This window comes from Cnephaeus nilssonii, assembly GCF_951640355.1.
Source record: "Cnephaeus nilssonii genome assembly, chromosome: 19".
NCBI classification, from domain to species: Eukaryota; Metazoa; Chordata; class Mammalia; order Chiroptera; family Vespertilionidae; genus Cnephaeus; species Cnephaeus nilssonii.
Genome location: NC_137090.1, coordinates 2263998 through 2287479, shown reverse-complemented (window position 1 = coordinate 2287479; position 23482 = coordinate 2263998). Strand labels below are relative to the sequence as shown.

The window sequence follows — 23482 nt, the reverse complement described above, 5'->3', positions numbered from 1 at the left end:
CTGCCGCGCCAGGATGAAGGCGGGGGGGGGGGGCAGGGACGCAGTGGAGGACTCCCCCCCTCGCAGCGTCTTCAGCAAACAGCCGTGCAGAACCCCTACCTGTGCCGGGGTCTGGCCCGGTGCCTTCTCATCTCCCTCTTCCAAGGTCCCTGTGGCTCAAAGCCCTGCCCAGGGCCCCTGGCACGTCCTCCGTCCCCGCGGGCGTCTGCGGGAGAGGGGCGTGCTGTCTTCCCGCGGCTACTGCGTGGCTGGAGTTGGAGCCGGGATGGAGGGACTCCGCGGCGCTCAAGGCCCTAAATCAAGCCCAGTAAGACCGGCCGCTCCTCACAGCGCTGCAGGCACTCCGGAGCACCCCCACCACCACCACCAGGCCCAGGGACGAGGCCGGGGAGTGGGGGAGGCCGGCAGCCCCTCGGAGGGCGGGTAGCAAGGTCTTCCGGCGACCAGGGCAGGACTCCCAAAGCGGTTTTTGCTGGAATGTCCCGCTCCGCTCCTTTCTTTGACACTGAACGCGTGTCGTTGGCGTCTCCTGGGAGCAAACACAGGGGCCCATTGTTGACACAGCCAATTAGGAGCCCGAGTGACCCCGGCATAAAGGCCCGCTTGTGCCCCGACGGCTGCGGGACGTGTCTGGGATCTGTGCTCGGGCCTGTGGGCAGAGAAGCCTGGGCTCGCCGTGCGTGGGGCTCGGGGAGGCCATCTTCTCTGCTCAGCCAGCCGGCCACGCGGCGGGGCTGGGCGAGCGGCCCGACGGCGGGCCCCCAGGGCCTGGCTCCGCCTGGGCAGCCACTGTCCGTCAGTCATGCAGCCTCTCCCCCCGAAGAGCTGGAGGAGGAGGTAGGATTGTGAAGGGGCAGCAGGGAAACTGAGGCAGCCAAAGGCTTGCTGGCTCGGGGGGGTGGGTAATGCTCCGGACCAACGGGAATCTTCTGCCGCCACCGGGGCCGGGGCCGGGGGGCAGCCCGGGGCCATCGTGAGCGAGGCGCTCGGGGTCCATGAGCTCCGTCTGGAAGCTCTGCCGATGACAGAACCGAGCCCGGGCAACAAACCACTCAGCTCGACCCCTTTTGAGAGCCCGCCGCCCTCCCCTGCTCCACACACGGGGCGAACGGCACGAAGATTCTCCGCAAGAATCAGTCCTCCCGACGTCTGTCCTTCGGGGTGACTGTCCATCTGCAAACAGGTGGAGGAAAGCAAGGGAGACGCCTTTTCCAAAACATATTGGCAGCTGCGGACGGAAGGGTCCCGGGTTCGATTCCGGTCAAGGGCATGTACCTCGGTTGCAGACTCGATCCCTGGCCCTGGTCAGGGCACGTGCGGGAGGCAACCAACCGATGTGTCTCGCTCACATCCCTGTTTCTCCTCTCTGTCTCCCTCTCTCCCTTCCACGCTCTCAGAAAACCAATGGAAAAATATCCTCCGCGAGGAGCCACAAAAATAACAACAACAAAACATTGGCAGCAGAACAGCGCTGCCCCTCCAAGTGCGTCCTGGCGTCAGGACGTGCCGGGCCCCGGCCGGCGAGGAGGACTTGGCCGGGGACCCTTTGGCCTCCGAGGAGATTTGCTCTGCAAATGATGGCAAACTCGTTTGCTAAGACAGTCTGTCTGCTGTAAGATGGGTTTTTAAAATATATATATTTTATTGACTTTTTACAGAGAGGAAGGGAGAGGGAGAGAGAGTTAGAAACATCAATGGGAGAGAAACATCAATCAGTTGCCTCCTGCACACCCCCTACTGGGGATGTGCCCGCAACCAAGGTACATGCCCTTGACCGGAATCGAACCTGGGACCCTTCAGTCCACAGGCCAATGCTCTATCCACTGAGCCAAACTGGCTAGGGCTGTAAGATGGTTTTGAAGAGTTGTTGGTGATAACATGAAAAATTGTAACGTGAGCCCTGACCGGTTTGGCTCAGTGGATAGAGCGTCAGCCTGCAGACTCAGGGGTCCCAGGCTCGATTCCGGTCAAGGGCATGTACCTTGGTTGCGGGCCTATACCCAGTGGGGAGTGTGCAGGAGGCAGCTGATCGATGTTTCTAACTCTCTCTCCCTCTCCCTTCCTCTCTGTAAAAAATCAATAAAATATATATATATTTTTTAAATTATAACGTGAAAAAGTTTTCCGCTCGGAGGCTGAACAGACGCCCGGAGGGGGGCTCAGGAGCAACCCGTGGGGCGCGAACATGTCTGCGGGTTTTCAAATGATGCCGTGAGGCTGGGAGGAGGCACTTTTAAAGACTGAGGTCGGCGTCTCTGAGGACTGGGACCATGTGAGACTCTTCCTCTTTTCATCTTTCTATAGTTTCGACGTGTTTTTTCCATAGCGAGCGGGTATTATTTTATCGTTGGAAAGACTGAAATAAACAAAAATAAACAAACAGGCGGTTGCTAGGGTGAGAGAATAGGGTGGGAACTCGTTATCTTGCTTCTCCCCGTCCCGGTACCACATTCTCCGCGCGCCCCGCTCCGACAACTGGCGGCTGGCCCCCCGCCCGGCCGCGCGAGGAGGACGCCCAGGACCTCTTGGCCGGTCCAGGTCACAGCAGACGCCAAATTTAGAGGTTTGGCAACCTCTGAATTTCACCAGGTTTGGCTTTTGTTTTTGCTTTTTTTAAACCAGTTCTGGCTACACACATACACACACACACCAGAACCTGTGCATTTTGGTTCGTGAGGTTCGATGGGGTTGGACCCCCTGCGAGAAGCAGGTCCCCAGGTTCCTGACACGGTCTCTTTGCAGGAGGCGGACTCCTTCTGTCAGTGTTGGAGCCTAATCCTGTGCTTCTCCGAGCGACACTGACCCTGGAGGCCTCGCTGGGGCCGAGACGGGCTGTGTGCTCATTCCCAGAGTCACGCTGTCTGACGCCGAGACGGTGCTCCAGAGGTGACTTTGAGCGTCAGCACAGCGCACCTCCCCACGCTCGCTCCCCTGCATCGAAGGGCAGGACCCATCCCGTCCCCGGGAGGAGGGAGCACGTTCGTGTCCCAGCAGATCGGACGCACCGTGACAGGCTCCGGGGAAACCTGCCGGGCTCCCACCGCGTCAACTGATGGCAATCTGTGGTGGCGGCAGCTGCCAGGAGCGTGTGAATGTCTCCCTGGCCTCGCTCCTCTCATTATTCACCCTGTTGATTTTAGCGAGAATCGCAGCCCAGAGTCTGAGGTCAGAATTGTTTCCATCACCGAGGAATCTGCCCTGTTCCCCAAACCGGCTTCCCCACCGTCACGGACATGGAACCCTGAGCCTAGGCCTGGCCCTTCCTTGTCTCCCCCGCTCCCCCCCCCCCCCCCCCCCAATGCTCCCCTGTTCCTTAGTCCCAATGTCATCTCCCGATGACGCCTCCTTGAAACCCCGGCGTTTCCTAACTGACCCATGGCACAGTGGTCTTCCCAAGAGCATTTTTCTCCAAGTCCCTGCTGAGGGCTTTGCAGAGGTTTCCGGATGTGTGCTAGGGCAGTGGTAGCTCGTTGGGGCTTCACCGAATACCTGTCTACTCATCTGGCATTCCGGTGTGTAGGAGATTTTTCTCCTCTTACGTCTCAGGGACACAGGCCCTTTTCATTTGGAGGCTCTCCCCTCCCCTGAGCACCCCTCACCCTCCCCCCCAAGTCCTCTGCATCCAGGCCGGAAGAAGAAGGAGGGAGAGGAGAAGGTACAAAGGCTTCTCAGTTGCCTAGGTACCTGAGTGCAGCCCATCACTCCGGCTCACATTCCATTGGCCAAAGTCAGTCACGCGGCTCTACCTAGATGAGAAGGGGGTGCTGGGAAATGTAGTCCAGGGCTGGACGACTCAGTGAAAACCAACAATGTGGAAGGGCAATTCGGATTTGGGCGGAGGCATCTCTGCCACATTCACAACCTATGGAACCACATCCAAACTCTTAGCTTAGCCCAACGGCTCACTTATTTATGCAAACCCTGTGTCCCTGCTTCCCAACGGGAACCTTCCGGAGTCCCAGCCACCAGACCTTGCCACCATCCCTCCCGCTGGGTTCTGGGCATTCCACGGGGCACGTCCCATCCACCTCCATACTGTGGGGTCTTCAAGTACAAATTCTGTCTTCTCTTTGGAGACTTTTTTCATGTCTACTGACCGAGCCACTGAAACCATTCCTGAGCCACAGAGTTGGAGAGTTGGATGGGACCTTCCCAATATGGTCCCATTCCATTGATATAAGAGAAGGGAGATGAGGCCCCCAAAGGCTCAGGGGGTCATGGCATCCCCAGAAGATGTTTCCCCTCCATAGCAACAGTCCAGCGGGGTCCTCGAAGGCAATGACAGGGCATGATCTGGAGTTTGCTGAGTCATAGATTCGAATCGTGTGCGCTGGGAGTGGGCCTCCCTGGCCTCTGGGAACCTGCGTCTCCGTGTGGCTTTGCGGGCTAGGGAGCCAGCCTCCAAGGTGGCCCGGGACCCCCCCCCCCCCCAGGCTGTGCAGTCCCTCCCCGCTGAGCCAGGGCTGGTCTGTAGAGCAGAAGCGATAGGACGCTGCTCCTGGTAGTAGATTATAGAGGACTCGGGCTTCCATCATGGTGTTCCTGCTCTCGGATCACTCGCTTTGGGGGCCGCCATGTCGTGAGCAGCCCCATGGAGACAGGACACTGGAGCCTCCTGCCCACAGCCGTGAGAGGGCTTGGAGATGCCCCAGCCCCAGCCAGAACCTCAGCCCCCACAGATGCCAGCAGCTTGACCCCAACCTCATGAAGGACCCTGAGCCAGGACCTCCCCGCCGGTGCTCCCCGGTCCGCACTCTCGGAGACCGTGTGTATGACACACGCAGCTAAGGGTAGAGATCATCTGTTCCGCAGCAGCACTTCACGAACACACACTTCTGATTTCCACGCACAATCGAGTGTGTGTTTTCGTTACTTGGGCTGGGGAGTCCGTTGAAAATGATCTAGTAAAGGGTGTTTTGTTTTGTTTTAATATTTGGGTTCTACGAAGGTCTCAGGAAATGTCTGTTATAAACGTCAAACATTCTGGTATTTCTTCTGAGTATAGTCCTGAGTCTCATATAATGAGACAACGCTAAGAAAAAGCGCAAGAGCCCGGACGGCGTGGCCCAGGGGTTGAGCAGCGACCTTGAGCCAGGGGCTCATGGTGTGATTCCCGGTCAGGGCACAGGCCCGGGTTGCGGGCTCCATCCCAGTGTGGGGCGTGCAGGAGGCAGCTGATCCATGATTCTCTCTCAACATTGATGTTTCTCTCTCCCTCTCCCTTCCTCTCTGAAATCAACAAAAATATGGTGTGGGTTTTAAAAAAAAAAAAAAGAAAGAAAGAAAGAAAGAAAAAGAGGGAGAGGAAGGAAGAGAAAGAGGGGGGGGGGGCGGGAGGACTCCTATCCATCCCTCTAACGCTGTCTGGACGCCATCCCCTGGCGCCCGCCCTGACCCCCCATCCTATGTGCCATCTAGAGGTCATTTCTCCCAGGGCGCTTTGCTTGCTGTTCACTTTCTCAGGACATGCTCCCCGGTGTACCTTAATTCCTCATCACTCCACAGAGACAGACTCACTGAGCGCCCAGAGCAGCTCTGCTCCGCGGGCCTGGGATCCATCAGGGAACCAAACACAAGAATTCTGCGCCAGTGGAGTTACATCCTAATCAGGGAGACGAGAAACAAGAACTACAATAGAAAGCAGAGTATAGCCCTCGCCAGCTGGGCTCCGTGGATACACTGTCGGCCTGAGGATGGAAGGGTCCTGGGTTCAGTTCTGGTCAAGGGCACATGCCCAGGTTGCAGCTCCATCCCCAGTAGGGGGCGTGCAAGAGGCAGCCAATCGATGGTTCTCTCTCATCATTGATGTTTCTCTCTCTCTCTCCCTCCCCCTTCCTCTCTGAAATCAATACAAATATATTTTTCTAAAAAACAAATTATGCATCACATAGGGTGATCAATGCTGTAGCAAAAAGACAAAGCAGCCCTGGCCGGTGTGGCTCAGTGGATAGAGCGTCAGCCTGTGGACTGAAGGGTCCCAGGTTCGAATCCCGTCAAGGGCATGTACCTTGGTTGCGGGCACATCCCCAGTAGGGGACGTGCAGGAAGCAGCTGATCGATGTTTCTAACTCTCTATCCCTCTCCCTTCCTCTCTGTGAAAAATCAATAAAATATATTAAAAAAAAAAAAAGACAAAGCAGACCAGGGAGGTAAAACCGCTTCTCTCTCTCTCTCAGGACTCCATTGGCAGGGGCTCAGCGTGGCGGGCGCCTGGGCATGCTTTGTGTGGCTAGAGGCCTGCAAACACGTGCTGAATTCAGGCAAGAGAGAAGGAGCTGGTCCCACACGGGGGGTTCATTCAGATGGCAAGCCCCGGAGCCACTGGTCACCAGATCCGTGAGCAGACGTGGGGCCCAGAGAAGCCCAGCTGGGACGCAGCCTCTGAAGGATCCTCTTCCTTCAACCCCCAGTGACACTCTGCCACCGGAATCCCCTATCCTTCCCTGTTAGGTGAAGTGCCCGTTTTGTAGAACTGGATCAGAGAAGAAGCAGTGCCCCAAAGCTGGCCCCGTACCGCAGGACCCCGCTAAACGAGGCCGTTGGAAATAGCTGAGCCCCCCAGACAGGGGACATCCTCATCATGACTTCATCGGTCATCGTATGGTGGGTGCCCAGGAGAAAGAGAGCATTGCCTGGCTGGTGTGGCTCAGTGGTTGAGCGTTGACCTGTGAACCAGGAGGTCACAGTTCAATTCCCAATCAGGGCACAGGCCCCGGTTCCGGGCTGGATCCCCAGTGGGGGGGGGGGGGGGCATGCAGGAGGCAGTCGATCAATGATTCTCTCGCATCATTGATGTTTCTATCTCTCTCCCTCTCCCTTCCTCTCTGAAATCAATACAACAAAATAAATAAAAATAAAGAGAGCGCTGTGAAGTGCCCACATGTGCTGAGCAAGGCTCACCTCCCAGATACCCAAAATGTCACTTATGCTCCAGGCCCAGAGAAACAAAGGCAGATGAAATAGCCTCCCGTGGTTTGGGTATGTGGCCCGGCATGGTGTGGGGGTGGGCCTGTGTTTCAATGGCAGGCAGAGATACAAGGAGTATGTTTTCCTATTCACCTCAGACAACAGATTTAAATGCAACACTACTGATATAGAATAAAACAACAATTGGTATGCAAATATCTATTGAGCTCCCAAAGGCCTAACAGAATTTTAGACTTACAGGGAATCTTAGGACACAACATCTTAAAAAAAAAAAAAAAAAAAGTGTGGGGCCGTTTGGCTCAGTGGATAGAGCGACGGCCCAGAGACTGAAGGGTCCCAGGTTCAATTCCGGTCAAGGGCATGTACCTTGGTTGCAGACTCAATCCCCAGTAGGGGGCGTGCAGGAGAGAGCTGGTCGATGTTTCTAACTCTATCCCTCTCCCTTCCTCTCTGTAAAAATCAATAAAATACATATTTTTTAAAAAGAATATAATTTTTTTAAAAAGGGGGTAATGGCCTCCATTTTTTGCAAACCTCTCCCCCCACCCCCCTACCTCCTCCCCCCCCCCCCTCTCTCTCTCTCTCTCTCTCTCTCTCTCTCGCACACACACCCATCACACCCATCACACCCATGCACAGGCTCACGGCCTCTGCAGCTATCTCCCTGCCTCCTCCGGTCCCTGTAACAGAAGTGGCCCCTCAGAGCCCCTGAACACAGAGTACTATCCCCCACCACCACCCGCCCCATCTCCATCTGCCTAAAGGCCTGTTTTACTCCATATTCAACCCTTTCAAACCCACAGGCAAACTCCTTCCTCTTTGCTTGACTGGCTCTTTCTCCTCGGCATATTAACATGCTCATGTCTCTCCCTCTAAAAAAGCAAAACCAAACAACGAAAAACCACGTTCTTGGCCTCAGGTTTCTCTCCGGCTGAGCCCCTCCTTTCGCGGCCGTGCGGGTTTCCTGTGGCTGCGCTGAGACAACAGAAACCCCGTCTCCCGGTCCCCAGCTCAGAACCTGAGACCAAGGTGCGGGCAGGTGGGTTCCCTCCCAGCCCCCCAGGAGCCCAGCCTCTGGTGTCCGGTGGTTGGGGACCCAGAGGAAGCAGCAGCCTGTGTGCGAAGGAAGTGGCTGGGATGAGGGGAGGCAAGTGTCCCTGACAGAGCCGGGAGGGAAGGTGTGCTTTGTTTGCTTTATTTTCAAATTTCGGCTTTTTGCCGGAATCACCTGGCCGGCTCCTTCAGAGGCACGTACCTGGGCCCCACCCCCAGAGTCTCTGCTTCAGCAGATCTGGCCCGCGGGCCCGAGAAGCTGTATGTCTCACAGGCTCCCAGGGGATGCCGGGCTGCTGGTCCAGGGAACACACTCTGAGAACCGCTGAGCTAATGCAGCCTTTGTGTGCAATGCAATAACCTGGTGTTCTGCGATATCCATGCAGGCAGGGTGGTGATCACTCTGTCTTTCTGCTTGAATCAGACGTGGGCCTGGACGCTGGAGAGTGGGCTGCGAATCTGACGAGGGGAGGAGGCCTTACCGCAGGGCCGTGGAGGAACAGAGAGCGCCAGGCTCCTGGGGCCCCCGAAAGGGAAACCAGGGTGAGGGATCTGTTGTGTCTCTCTCATCACAGACGTTTCAAAGCATGACACTTGCGGTAACAAAATTGCAACGTGCAGGCAGTGTGTCCTTCTCTGCTCTCTCCGCGATCGGGACACGTAGACAGGAATGGCTTCCTCCAGCACCGGCTTTCACGTAGCGCCGCCGCCGAGCCTCCTCCGCGCCCAGGGGAGAGCTGGCCGGCTTCCACGACCCGTGAGCACGGAGACAATTCTCGCGACTGGAACCGAAAGTTAAAGGGGGCTTTTAAATTGCACGTCGCTCCAGACCCACGATTAGCGACCAGTGTGTGTGGAGGGGGAGCGGCGGAATGGAGGACCACGACCGGGTGCCGAGAGCTGGGAAGCAGCCGTGCGGTGTGGGAGCCAGAGCGCCGGGGTCCGGCCCGGACGTCCGTTTGCGCGGTGAGGCGGGTGTTCGTGCTCCCGGGGAAGGGCTGTCTCCCCGGGGAGGGGGCTGTTTCCTAGCGAGACTTGTTTGGCTCGCAGCAGGGCGCTCCCCTGGGATGCGCGGCGCGCCAGGGTGAGCTGGAAGGCGCGCGGCCAGCAGGATGCTCCCGGGCCCGGGCAGGCGCGCGTACGTGTGTGCGCACGGTGGGGAGAAGCCGGGCGTGTGCACGGCACGGGCGGGACGCGCGCCAGAGCCGGCGCCGCCGAGTGAAAATAACGCACAAAACCCAGGCCCGGGGAACCCAGCGGAGGCACAAGGCCATATCTGCGCCCCGCGGTTCAGCGCGCTAACACTGAGCCGCTGCACCAAATGACAGGGGAGGAAGCTGCACGGCTGTCCGCGGACCCCGGGCGGGCGCTGGCCCCCGGAGCCTCCACGCGCCCGGGCGAGCAGAGCGCGCGCCCACTCGCTCGCACCCTGGCGCGCTCCCCGAGCGATCTGGGGAACCACAGCGCGGGCGGGAATTAAGGGGGAAGCAGAGGGCGTGGCCTGGTCCAGGCCAACCAATGGGCCTGGGAGGGGCGCGGGGGGCGGAGCTGAGGCAGAGCGCCTATTGGCCAGTGGGCTCCGGTATGCAGATGCGGTGGAGTCACGTGCCAGGGGCCGGGACGACTTCCTGTTGGAGGCCAACGTGGGGCGGGGAAGGGGGCGCGAGCGCCCCGTCTGGCTGGAGCGGGGGGAGGGGGGTTCTTGTCAGTTAGAGCAACAAGATGGCCGCGGTGGCAGCTCCGCACCTCAGCGCGACGGCCCGGGGAGCCGCAGCCGCCGCCGCCGGCCCCGCCGCTCCGCAGCCCTGAGCACCGCCTCGGCCGCCCCCGCCGCCCCTGACAGGGCCGTCCGCGCCCCCGCCGCGCTCCTGCCGCCGCCGCCGCGGGCCCGCCCGAGCCGGAGGCGGTCGGAGCGCAGCCGGCCGAGCGCCGAGCGCCTACCCCCGCCGCCGCCGGGGATCCCGGGCCGCGCCGGAGCCGCCGTCCCGCCCGCGGGCGCGAGGAGGAGGGCGCGTCGCGGCGTCGCCGGGGCCGGACCTGGACCTGCCGGGACGCGCCGCCGCCCACCCGCCCGCGCCACCGCCGCCGCCCGCGCCGGGACCTGAGCCTGCGGCGCCGGCGCTGAACGGGCCCCCGCCGCCCGAGCGCCCCGCAGGCCTCAGGGCGGCCGCCCGGGTTGTTGTCGTCGCCGCCGCCTCCAGGCCCGCGCCGCCGGAGCCCCGCCGAGGAGCCGCCGCCGCCGCCGGGGACGGAGCCCAGGTGAGCGCGGGCCGAGCTCCGAGGCGCCGCCGCTGGCCGAGCTGGCGGCGTCGCCTTTGTTCGGCCGGGCCCGGAGCGCGAGGGGTCGCGGGTCCCGGCGGGAAGGGGTGCGCGGCGCGGAGAGACGGGAGTCGCTGCCCGCCGCGCGTGGTCGGGTGCGCGCGCGCGCGCGGCGAGAGCGGTTCGCCTGTCCCGGTGCGCGGGGGAGCCGGCGGGGTCGCCGCGGGTGGTGCGGTGACACATCAGTTGCGGCGTTTTTGAACGGATGCGGGCGGCGGCAGCGGGCTCTCCCGGAGCGGTCGCCCAGGGATCTTGCGTTTCTGATGGCCGGCAGGGACCCGAGTGTGTTCGGGGTAGGGCCTCCCGTGCGGGGGTGCGGGGGGAGAGCACCCCGGGCGTGCTCCGGGGGAGGTGGCGGGGCCGCGGCCTGGAGCCGGCCTGCAGGCAGGTGGGCTGGAGCGGCGCCGGCTGCGGGGCGAGGCGCGGGAGGAAGGGGAGCCGCGCCACCTCCCAGCTGCCCGGCGATCGGATCGCGTAACCCGAGCGCCGGGGCGCCACCTCTGCCCCTTCACCTTGCGGATGAGATTTAATGGATGGAGTCGGAGCTTCTAGAACGTGCCGATGCGGATGGAGGGGCTCCCTGCGCGGCAGCCCGACGGAGGGAACCGTTCGCTTGCGGGCTCCGCGGAGCCGGGGGGGGGGGGGGGGGGGGGGGGGATCTCGCCGAGGATGCAGGATCGCCGCCTGGATGTGGCGGGCGGGGGAGGAGCCGCGCAGGTCCCGCTGCACCGATTGCGGTTTCGGGCGCTCGGCGGCCGCGGGGGCTCTGCACTGGCGGAGCACCGTGCCTGGAACCTTGGCTTCCCCCTGTCAGATTGAACCTCCATTTGCTGTGCTCGGTTATTGCTAGGCATGAACTGCCGATTCTCCACTCAAAATGGTGCTCTGTAGATGTCCATCCCCAGCGCCTTAAGGAGTTGCAAGTTGGAGGCGCCTGGGTGGTTACATCCATTGTGTTGCCGAGGTTCGGGTTTTCTCCTGTGTCCGGCGTTCAGGTCGTCATGCGACGGCCGGCGCAGGGGTCAGTTTAGGATGACCACTGTCAAGAGGCTGCTAGGTCTCTGAACGTCATTGACCCTGCACAAGGCTTATTTTGTGCAACTGACTTCCTCCCTTTAGAATTGAGTAGCGATGGGGATGAGCTGAGACCCTGGAAATGGGGCTCGAATGGTCTCAGAGGACAGTAGTGGCCGGTCTGAAATGCGGAGGGGATGCTGACAACGGAATGCATAGGTTCCAGACTCCCTTCGGTTCTCCGTGAAAGAAGAAAGGGCCAGACCAGCCCCAGGCCAGACGAGCTTGGCTGGCAGAGGGCACCTTGAAGAAAGGCACATCATTTCCGAACCACGGAGGGAGTGAGGTCTTGGAACCTTCCAGCCTGGCACCTCTGGGATGCTTTGTTGGGGGAAATGATACAAAATGAGGTTTTAAAAATGACCAACCCAGTTACGTTACCCAAATTTATTTCATTGTTGCTGTTTACAGAAGACAATAGCCTGAATAATGGTTACTTTGTTTGCCTATACTGAAAGTTTGTGTTTTTTTCTACAGAAAGTTCTTAATATTTGTATTTCCATAAGAAGAGAGGGTCTTGGAATCTGTTGTGTGTGTTTTATTTTTCACAGGTTGGGTCATGAGAAATTGATAGCCTAGAAAACGGTAATAGTAAAATTATTAGTTACGTTAAATCATACTTACGGTGACACAATAATTTCTGTTACTTAGCACTTCCTTAGCCAGCAGAGAGTATCTGCAGTCCCAGATCTAAGTATATGAGGCCTTTATTAGGAGGATCTCGTTTTAGAGGCTGATTCTAAGTCTTCCAAGCTTCTTGTCCAAGTCCGAGACCTCCCTGGCCAGAACCTCCTGTTTGTTACTGAGGTCTGACGTTAAAGAGGGGTGACACCAGGCTGTCAGGCTCAATCCTATCTCATTGGGTTCTGGCATTTACATATGTTAGTAGTAACCTGGGTCTATGTAAATGCTGATTTTAGATTTCACTCCTTACAGTGTTTATTATTGTTCTTTTCCAAGTGGCGTATGTTTTAACCACTTTCACAAAGATTATTTTGTAACAGGTTTATATTTATACTTAGTTGGCTCAGGAATTTTGGAACAAATAGTTGCATTATAGTGCTGATTGTGAGGGAAACTGGGCAAAGTGTTTCATTTGACACTCAGTGATTTAAAAATGTCATGGAGGAATATAGGGAACTTTAAATTACAGTATTTCTCACCACCACCACCTTTTTGTTAAGCAGCCAGCTTTACTGAGATAAACGTGTGCTTTTCCAAGGTGTCACCTGGCTCCCTTCCAAAGCCACTGGAGCGGGAGGAGGAGAGGGCTGGGCTGGGGGGGCAGCTTTTCCCCAGGGAGGACACCTTTCCGTTGGAAAGAAACGGAAGCTGCATTCAAACTGTATTGGCCGAGAACGGGGAGCTGGCGTTACTTCCCCCTCCCAGTGAGGGCAGCGAGGCCCTGAATGTAGACCTACTCTTGCTGGACTCCAGAAAGTGATGCTAATTTTAAATAAAATTTAAAAAGATGACTAGTGGAAATGAGTGTATTTGTCCATTATTTGATTTAAGAATATAGAATGTCTTTGGCATCATATAACTTCCCAGACAACTTAGCATTTTAAGGCTAAAGAGCCATTTTTTAAAAAATATATATTTTATTGATTTTTTTACAGCGAGGAAGAGAGAGGGATAGAGAGTTAGAAACATCGATGAGAGAGAAACATCAATCAGCTGCCTCTTGCACACCCCCCACTGGGGATGTGCCCGCAACCAAGGTACATGCCCTTGACCAGAATCGAACCCGGGACCCTTGAGTCCGCAGGCCGACGCTCTATCCACTGAGCCAAACCGGTTTCGGCTACAGAGCCATTTTTGAGACGACTTTTTGAGCCTTCCGCAGTAGGAATTACCGCCATGAGTGCATGCTTACGTCTAGGTGACTGCTCACCACTCGGTCAGGGCTTACTGTGCAAAGTGACATCCAAGAAGACTTTAAAGCAGGAAGATAGACTGGCTGTGGCGTCTGGGCCGTTGCGCGCCTATCAGCATAGCATAGGACATAATTAAGATTTGGAGATGGAGCAAGTAAAGATGACTTAGCCCCAGAGTAACTGAAGCCTGTGGGAAAGCGTGAGGCATGGAGAAACCAGGGGCAGTGACAGAAGCCTGGGGACCCAGAGGAGGCCAGGACGCCGGGCAGGAGGGCCCTGAGCAGACTGCATAGACGGTTCTTCATGGGAGTGGGGAACCAGGTAACTTTCATTTGGGTTTGTTGTCTTTCATTGAAATCGTCTTGGCTTCTCACCTCATGATTTTGAGACAATCAAATGGGTTTTTACCTTTTATTCTAGCTCTGTTTCAGAGGGCCTTCTTAAGTTATAGAAATCTTGTGAGTACTGGTGCTGTGTTCTAGTTTCATGATGGCTGATTTCACAGTAAAGGGTTTTAGTTGCTTAATTAAGACACTTAATACCTTATTTTTGGTTGAAGATGTCATAGGTTGAAGTAGGGAGAGCAGACCATCAAATGAGAGCTAGCCTTTTTTTAAAGGTAGATTTCAGATTTTCTTTAAGCCAGTCTAATTATGATTATCTAAAATTTTACAAATTAAATAATTGTTCAGTCATGAAGAGAGAATTCTTTATTTTGCAAAATAATATACAATGAGCTTTCTTTAAATAGACTTTAATACAATAAAGATGTTCTCAATTACAAACATTCACCTTATGTACAGCTTTTCAGGAATACAATTACTTAAAGATATAAAGGTTACTTGTCAGAAATAACGATATAACCTTGTATAGAAATTGTATGCCTGACATTGAAACCAAGAAATATGTAATCCTTGCCCTCTGAACTTGTTTGAACAAATTGATTAATATACTCCTATAAGTTTTCTGTTGTGTAAATCATGCATTTGAACTGTAATTGATTTTTTAAATTCTCCAACTGGGATGTGACAAGCTTTTGCACGTTAAAAACATGGTGAAAAATTCATACCCTTCGTGCCGTTTTTGGAGTTTTACTAAAAATTCTTTCTTGGCCACAGCTGCTTTCAGAGGAGGACAGAGCTCCTGCAGGGCTGGGGAGCTGCGTTAAGGAGGCTTCTCCTCTGTAGCCGCAGACACGGCTGTGGGAGAGCCTGGCGAGCTGGCACCCAGCCCGGAGCATCACTGCTGCGGCCCAGATAGCGCTCGCACCCTGGCCTGTGGCTGCGAGCCGCCGCAGGAGGCTTGGCCCGGGAGGCAGTGGCACCGCTGCTGTGAACTCAGTATTCTGTGCTGGCTCCGAATTCCAGCTGTGCCCTGGGACCCGGCTTTGTAAGATCCAGTAAGGATTCCGGTGGGCAGGAATGCAGCTTCGGAAATGTTTCTTCTCGGCGATGGGTTCACATACTTGCTCTAGGAAATAGGGCGTGGTGAGTTGTCCTTCACAGGCCTCCCTCCACGTTGGCCTCTCTGCTGAGACACTTCTGTTGGAGAGGGACAGGCCTGGGGCGCCTGGGCCACAGCACAGCCCCCAGAGTCATCCGGCATCTGTCTCCCAGGTGAATGGAACTGGTGTGGCCGGTTCCCACCTTACTTCCTCGTAAACCTTTTTTTTTTTTTTTTTAAATATATTTTATTGATTTTTTACAGAGAGGAAGAGAGAGGGATAGAGAGCTAGAAACATCGATGAGAGAGAAACATCGACCAGCTGCCTCTTGCACACCCCCCACTGGGGATGTGCCCGCAACCAAGGTACATGCCCTTGACCGGAATCGAACCCGGGACCCTTGAGTCCGCAGGCCGACGCTCTATCCACTGAGCCAAACCGGTTTCGGCTCGTAAACCTTTTTTTACACCAGAAAAACTTCAATTTTTTTATACAAAATAGGAAAATGAAAGAGTGTGCAAATATGTCAGCTCATCAGCACTGTACAGCATTTTCTGTGACCAATAAATGTTTGTATAAATTGAGATGATCCCGGTGAGCCTCTAGAAAACTAACACGGAATAGTAATCTATTTGTTGTTGTTAATCCTCATCTGAGGATGTTTTTCCCATTGACTTTTTGGAGAGTGGAAGGGGAGAGAGATGTGAGACGCATCAATTGGCTGCAGATAAACCCTACCTGGGGCTGGGGATTGAACCTGCAACTCAGGTACATGACCAGGAATTGAACCCATGACCCTTTGTTGAGCAGGCCAACGCTCTAACCACTGAGCACACCAGTCAGGGCTGAACCGCTCTTTTTTTGTTTAGAGACTCCGTTTTCCTTCTTTAGAACATTTTAGAAATTATTGCTGTGTTATATCTTCATAATGTCCTTCCTCTGAAGGCCTGAACTGCAGGCCTGCAATACCACAGTATCAAGTTAGAGTCCTCCCAGCAGCTGACCCCTGAGGCTGAGTCCTTTCAAATGGGCAGCCAGGCTAGTGCCAGACGCAGCTGCGTGCCAAGGTGATGACTGGGGTGTGCGCTTTGCTGGGTTCCTCTATGTGCACAGCCTCTTATTAAGAAGAAGAAGAAGGTCTCACAGAAATCAATTGCTTGGGTTGCGCCTGGCAAAGGTATTGTTTACATTTTATTCCCAAAGATAATTTCTTTTTAATTACTCTTTTAATAAGCGGGGAATCTAAGTTAAAGTAGCAATCGGGAATAAAGTAAGGTCTGAAATGGGGAAATGGCAGCGCAGGCCCAGCTCATCACTTCTCCCCGTTCGTGCTGTGAAAGGTGCTAGCAGAGCTGCTGGGGTGGGGGTGAGGACACGGGATCGCCGCTTTGATCGCGTTGTGTTTCTTACACTGGATGAAATGGGAAATACTGCCGGGCAGGGGAGCGTGTGGGAAGGGCATTTAATAGGCTTTGTTCTTTAGGAGGCTGGGGTTTTAAAGGAGGCTTTCCTGGGCGGGGAGAGGAGGTGAGGGGGGAAGGTGAGGGCTGTGTGGAAGCAAGTACATTGAGTCATTGGGGACACCTGAGGAGCCGTGTGGGGTGGGAGTAGTTAGAAAGCACCTTCTCAGGTGACCCAGATGTTCACTTAAAAATAATCTGCCACTGGGTACAGCTGATATTTGAGCATTTACTCTGTGGTAGTGAGCCAAAGGCATGAGTGTCTGTCATCCTCACAGTGCTCCCAGCAAATGGTTGGTGTTATTTATTTCATTTTCTAGACGAGGAGCGGGAGGACAGACCAGGAAAGTTACGTCTACAAGATCCTACGGCTTGTAGGAGGTGAGGCCAGAATGTAAACTCAGTCCCCTTCAGATCCCTTCCCTGTGGATAAGTACTAGGTGCACCAGTTAATAAGGCGGATTGTTTTCAGTAGATGGAGTTACACATAGGTTGATATATATGCGATTTGATATGTATGCTGTTTTGTTGTAATTACTTTATTTTGAAGAAAAGTGCTGCTGAATACTTCGGGAAGCTTATGGTGGACATGCTCCATCTCAAGATACTTGTGAACGCTGGTTTAAACGCTTTAAAAGTGATGATTTCGATGTGAAAGACAAAGAACGTCCAGGTCAACCAAAAAAGTTTGAAGACCAACAATTACAAGCATTATTGGATGAAGAGGGGTGTCAAACTCAAAAACAACTTGCAGAAAGATTAAACGTTGCTCAGCAAGCAATTTCCGATGGTTTACAAGCAATGGGAAAGATTTTAAAGGAAGGAAAATGAACGAAAGACAAATGGAAAACCGAAAAGTCATCAGTAAAATGTTGCTTCAATGGCATGAAAGAAAGTCTTTTTTGCATCAAATCGTGACTGGTGATGAAAAGTGGATTTATTTTGAGAATCCCAAACGCACAGAATCATGGGTTGATCCAGGTCAACCACCAACATCGACTGCAAGGCCATATCGCTTCGGAAAGAAAGCAATGCTCTGCGTTTGGTGGGATCAGGAAGGTGTGGTGTATTAGGAGCTTCTAAAACCAGGTGAAGCCGTTAATACTGACAACAAATATCAAGTTGAAATCACACTGTGATTGTGAAAGGACCAGAATGTGCCAGAAGACACGGCAAAGTAATTTTGCTTCGTGATGACGCACCATCACACACTTCAAAACCAGTTAAAGACACGTTAAAAGATCTTGCCTGGGAAGTATGAACCCACCCTCCGTGTTCACCAGACCTTGCTCCTTCAGATGACCACTTGTTCCGATCGATGGCACACGCACTTTCTGAGCAGCACTTCAAAAATGTAGGAAGAAGTGGAAAATTGGGTCTCTGAATGGTCTGCCTCAAAACGAGAAAAGTTCTATTGGGACGGTATCCACAAATTACCTGAAGATGGGGGAATGTGTAGCTAGCGATGGACATTACTTTGAGTAAAGCACTTTTGATGTTTCTCTTGAAATTGTGGTGTTTTCTTTGATTACAAAATCCGCATTACCCGGTCCACCTGGTAGCGTGGAGGATTTGAATGGCGTTTAAATGAGCCTCGCCCCCTCTGACTTGTGTGCGGTGACGCTAGCGCGTGCCTGCTGGACACTGAGGAGCGTGTGCGGCTCAGCAGCACCCCGTAAGGGAGCACTGTCACCGGGGTCGGGGGAAGCAAGGCTGACGGGGCGAGTCATTTGCCTGAAGTCAGAGCCTTAGTGTGGGTGGGTCCTCTGCTGCGGCGGCTGGCTCTCACCGCCCGCCGCTTCTGAAGCCCGCCTCACCGCTGCACCTTCCTTCCTGCGCAGAAGCCACGGCAAGGGCACAGCTCCTGCCCTCCGGGGGCGCCCTACGGAGGGAGACAGGGGAGGGAGACAGGCAGCCGCAGGAGAACAGAGCAAAGCAGCAGGTGGATGCGGGCGGCTTCCTTGAGTTAACGGAAGCCTGTGGGGGGCAGTTAGGGAGCCGTGTGCCATGTCTCCCCTCTGGAAGAGGCGTGTGAATGGATTAGATGCTCGGAGGAGTTCAGCAGCAAAAGAAATATGATCAGCCTCGTCTTTCCCAAACCTTTGTGACTACCAAACATTGCTTCCCCTCCAAGCCACCTTCTAGTTCAGTGGGACAGACGTGGGGAGTGTGGAGAGAGGGAAGAGGCGCAGGGGTCAGAGGTCAGGCAAGACTTCACTGGCAGGGTCCTGGAAGGTGGGCAGACTTTGGCTGGTTAGAAGGGATATTCTACAAGGAGACGAATGGACAAGTCATGTTGGGGAACATTTTGGAAAGTGACTGGCATAGCACCTTGGACTCAGTATTTTTATTGAAAAAATGACAGGTCTGTAAGTGGAGGCTTGTGTTGGCAGTGAGGTTTAAAGGGGCTTCGTGGGAACTTGATGGGCATGATGTAAACTCAGTGGTAGATGAGGAACTTCCTCTGAGCCGAGGAGTAGTCGATGGAGGTTAAGTCGGAAGCATGAAACCATGGCTGTTGCAGCTGCCTCCAAGGTGATGCAGGCGTGGACATGCGCGGGGAGAGTCAGCAGACCCGACAGGACAGCCTGCTTGGCGAGGGCTGTGGGAGGGCTGAGTGCTAAGAGGTCAGGCACCCAGGACTGTTCGTGGAGTGTGCGGGGGCCTTCAGCGCGTGAAGGAGCCCATCTTAAAGGCCGGTCTCCCCGGGCACTGAGTCCTTTATTTACTTACGTCATTTTTGGTGGGAACCACAGAGCTTCTAGACTCATTCCCTCCTCCCTCTCAGTACTTCTCCCATTGCTATTATTTGCATGCTTACATTTTAAACTGCATACTGCTTTATTTAATGAGATAACCATTCTAACATTACCATGTAGGAAGATACTTAAGAAAATAAAGCCCACGTGCTGGAGATAAGTGCAGGCCATGTGCGCATCAAGCGTGTGTCTAGAATGTTTTTACAAGCATGTCCCAGTGCCACACCTTCCCAGCACCTTCTGTTACTGCTGTGTAGACCCACACACTGCTCCGTCCAGTGTCTCACAGCGAGTCCTCCCAGGCTGTGGAGAAGGGAGCGCAGAAGAGAGCATTTCAGAGGAGTTTATTGTGTGAGGGTCTGGGGTAGAGATCTGACTCAGCATTAATCCAACTATGTAATGAGCCATGTAATGACAGGGCTCTGCTGTTAATTATGGTGAATATTCCCAATGAAATGGAATTTTCTGAGTACCATACCCATAAAAAAATCTTAACTCAGACTTACGTAACAGTCCCAAATATATTGTAAATGTTGTGGGTATTGGCACAATATTGACAGAAAATAGAAAAAAACAAATCATCAATGTATTTCCAGGAAACATAAGATCAGATTATAACATAAATATATACCAGTATTAGTAATGTCTGTGTTGAAGTTACTAGAGCTTGTTAAAGGTTAGATAAACTTAATAGATTCCTTAAACTTAAGTGATAATAGATTCTTTTTTAACAAAGAAAATAAAACTAAAAAAAAAAAAGGACTTTTTTAACCTTCCTGTAGAGTGGAATGAGGAAGCTTTAAAACAAACAAAAATATTTATCTCACAGTTGGGTGAGGAATAAGAACCTGCTCACCATGTACCTGTGTATATGTTACGGTTTTATGTTTAATTGACGAGCATGATTTATTCTCTCTATTCATTTTAGACTTTAAACTCAAGCAGAGCCCTACGGATGAGTGCTTTGCAGAAAACCTTCATTATCAGTAATTTCTCTGTTAGATTTTGAGTTACTTGATAGCAGAGATAACATTTTTGTATTTGTACAATATATTGTGGGTGCTAAGATTAAAATTTTCATTTTTATTTTGAGTCATCTGTTTCTTCAGAGATTTTGCTTCCATAGGTGATGGCAGGGGAAGGGAAGAAGTTGGTACATGAGTTCTTTGCCTCCTTTAGCCTTTAGGGTGGTAGCCAACCATAATTCCGAATAGTCAGCCTCCCTGTGGGCTTCCCTTCAGGTGTGAGGAGAGGCGCATGGGTGATGGTCTCAGTGCCCTCAGGGGGCACCTTGCACTGTCTTCTGGGGGTGCCCATGGGAATGGGCAGTTCCCTTTCCCTGAGGCCCCTGGGTAAGTGCCACCAACCAACTTGTGAAGAAATAATGTGACATTTCTTAGGGACGTTTGAATTTTAGGTATGATAAAATTTTACAAAATAACTCCTGGTTTGCCTTTCACAGATCTGGTGACCACCTTCAGATACGACCCCCTGCGATCATTCTGGCCAACCCAGGATGTCCACGGAGCATGTGTTACACTTGCTGAGCTCGTCTGCTCAGGGAGGGCTGTGTGGAAATCAGATCAGACTTTAAAAGGATATTGTCAGCATTCTTTTTCTTGAAATCAATTTATGTTCACTCATAATTTAAGTATTCCTTTAGCAAAAGTATTAAATGTGATTAATTTACTACACTGCCGATTTAATACCCTGCAGTGGCAGAATTTTGATTACATAAATCCTGCAGCCTACGAAAATGGCTATTTCTCATTAATTTGTGATTTCCCAGCTAAGTCTCAAATTAGTGGGCATCAATTTCAGAATTCAGACTTTAGGATCGCTCAAAAGCTTTTCAAGCCTTTTATTTGCATTTCCCATAACCTTCCCCTCTCCTTTTTAAAATTTGCTTTCACCTTTTCAGGTTTTTTTCCATTTGTTTTGGGAGGGTTTTTGTTTGTTTGTTTGTTTACATTTTCTTTCCTGCAACTTTGAACTTCATAGATGGGAGTTAAGGCCTGGTTTGAGACAATAGGGTCTGCTTTCTTTCGTTTCGATGTATTGTGTCCCAGAGCCTGTTGCTTGGAAGATACAAATTCACAGCTGGAGAAAGGATTCTGAACTTCATAACAGCTATAGCTTTTGCGTTCTTACCATGTGCCAAGTACAGTCTCACCATCGTACCTCGCTTAAGGCACCGGAGCTCTGTCATCAGCTCATTCAGACAGAGGAGGGTCCCACTGTGTGGGATCTAAGAGCTCTCTGGGGCCCAGATCTGGTCTACGCATCTGATCTGCTTTAATTAAAAAGTTATCAAATGTTACATAAATCTCCTGTGTCTAATGGGGTGACAGCCCCAAATAGTATAATTTTGGGCTTTAAAAATATAAAGCCCGCAACACTAACTTTGATGTGCTTATAAGAAGCATTATTTAAATTTGTAATCCCCTCTTCTCCCTGACTGTCCGCTCTGCGTCTGAAAAGCAGCCTGGGCAGGCGCGGGTCGGATGCAGGGAGCTCTTACAGGTTTTTCCGCCACAGCAGCAGGGTTTGCTTGAAGCATTATTTGAAAATTAACGTTACTGAAACAGATGAAGCCTACTTAAAGGGGCTCTAGTTCTGATCCACATTATATCAAGTGGGAAGACATTTCTATGAAAATCTGTGTCACCTTTTAGTTAATGGGGAAGGCAGGCAGTGAGCTGCCTTTGATAAAGAAGAGCAGCATATGAATGGGCGATGGCTGCCTTTCTTCCATCTCATTCAGCCGCTTCCTCTCCCATCGAAACCCTCAGTTGGAAAGCAATTTCCCTCACTTGACCCATTTCCTTCTGCATTATATCTTCCTCCTGGTTCCTCCCCACACGGTGGGAAAGAATGGAGCGGCGCAAGCGCCCGGACCGGAGGCGAGGAGACTCGGCCTCGCCTTTGGAGCAGCGTGCTGCCTTTCCTTTCGCTCTCTGACGGGGGCGGGCCGGCAGTTGTGCTTCTTTACTTAGATTCACGTTTCCACAAGAGAGCGATGTTAAGTGCGTGGTTGGTCACGTTTCCAGAAGAGAGCGATGTTAAGTGCGTGGTTGGTAGAGAGACTTGTGGGTACAGAAAAAATAGGCGTGGGGGGTACGGATCTTGTTTAGGTATTCGGACAATGTCAGGATGTTAGCATTTTAGTAAACATATATGCTGTAAGCCTAATACTAATATGTCCATGTTTTTAAATGTCTAGCTGGACACCTAGGTCTCTTGATATCATTATCTGGTAATTATTAACACCTCCATTAGTCACATGCTATCATGTGATAACATTTACTTCACATCCATGGCTTAAGGAGCTTAAATTGGCGTCTGTCCTTGCCAGGTCAAATTCTCAATGTCCCAGCATACCTAGCATAGCACCAGACTCCTTCGTGAAACCTTCCCACCTTTACGCATGTGAACATCCTCTTCGCCATTGACACTCGCCTTTGGTGACCTCATTCTGTCCCGTGGCTTTAAATGCCACACATACCTGAAGACTCCTAAGCTTTATGTCACCAGCCTGGACCGCTCCCAGATGTAGCGTCTGCGTATCCGCTTGCCTCCTCCGCGTGCCGCTCAAAGAGCACTTCCGCCTCATCGGCCCGGGACCCCAGGCCTCTTTCTGGCTCACACCTCCCATTTACCTGATGGATGTTACATAAATCTCCTGTGTCTAATGGATTCACAGCCCCAAATAGTATAATTTTGGGCTTTAAAAATATAAAGCCCGCAACACTAACTTTGATGTGTTTATAAGAAGCATTATTTAAATCTGTAATTCCCTCTTCTCCCTAACTGTCAGCTCCAGTCAAACCGTTGGAGTCCTCTTCCTCCTCTCTCTCTCTCCATGCGTAATCCATAAGAAATTAGACGGGTTTTTAAATAACCAACAACAAAGGAGAGATCACAAGGAAAGTTAGAAATATTCTGAACCGAATTAAAAAAGAAAACACAACATATCAAAATTGTTATGTGCTACAGCTAAATGGTACTCCGAGGGAAATTCATAGCTTTAAATGTCTGTGGCAGGATTCTCTGAAGTGTGCCTTAGGAAGTACTGCTACGCTCAACATTAAAGAATAAGGAAAATCTGCAAGACCCTCTCCCCCCGGCCCCGCAAGGCAGAGCTGTTGAGTCCGATTCTTCAGGATTGAAGGTGGGGGTGGTCCTGTCATGTTGAGGACCCTGCTTAGCTGAGGTTCTGATTGAGGACAAAAGAAAGCGGGGATGGACAGTGGAAAAGGAAGTCATGACACCATCATGACCTCAGGACCAGGCGCAGAAGTGAGGTTTTTTCTTTGCTGCTTATATCTGTATGTTAACTTTTTTTCTTCTTCCCCTTATTTTACATCCAAATTATTGGGAGTTAATTTAGCCTTTGAGAACACTGTTCAGTGGGACTGCACTGAATGCAAGGAGTAAGGAGTGTAGCAGTGATGGTTACAATGGCTCTTAGGACTGTGGCTCCTCACTTTGGGGGAAGGCAGAGCGTCTTCATTTATGGGAAGATAGGTACATGCTGTCCGGTGCAAACCGTTGTTTTGATGGTCTATG

The 23482-nt window shown here is 52.7% G+C and overlaps 1 protein-coding gene across 2 annotated transcripts in view; it reads left to right on the top strand.

Moving 5' to 3' along the window:
* The first annotated feature begins 10109 nt into the window (after positions 1 to 10109).
* TNRC6C (trinucleotide repeat containing adaptor 6C) overlaps positions 10110 to 23482 on the top strand; it is a 77392-nt gene continuing 64019 nt past the window's right edge. Inside the window, exon 1 of one of the 2 annotated variants that reach the window (XM_079796805.1) lies at positions 10110 to 10239. The gene's annotated coding sequence lies outside the window, so the exon portion shown is untranslated. Of the gene's footprint in view, positions 10240 to 10571; positions 10593 to 23482 lie in introns of those variants that run through there. The other variant, XM_079796806.1, reaches the window with a different exon arrangement.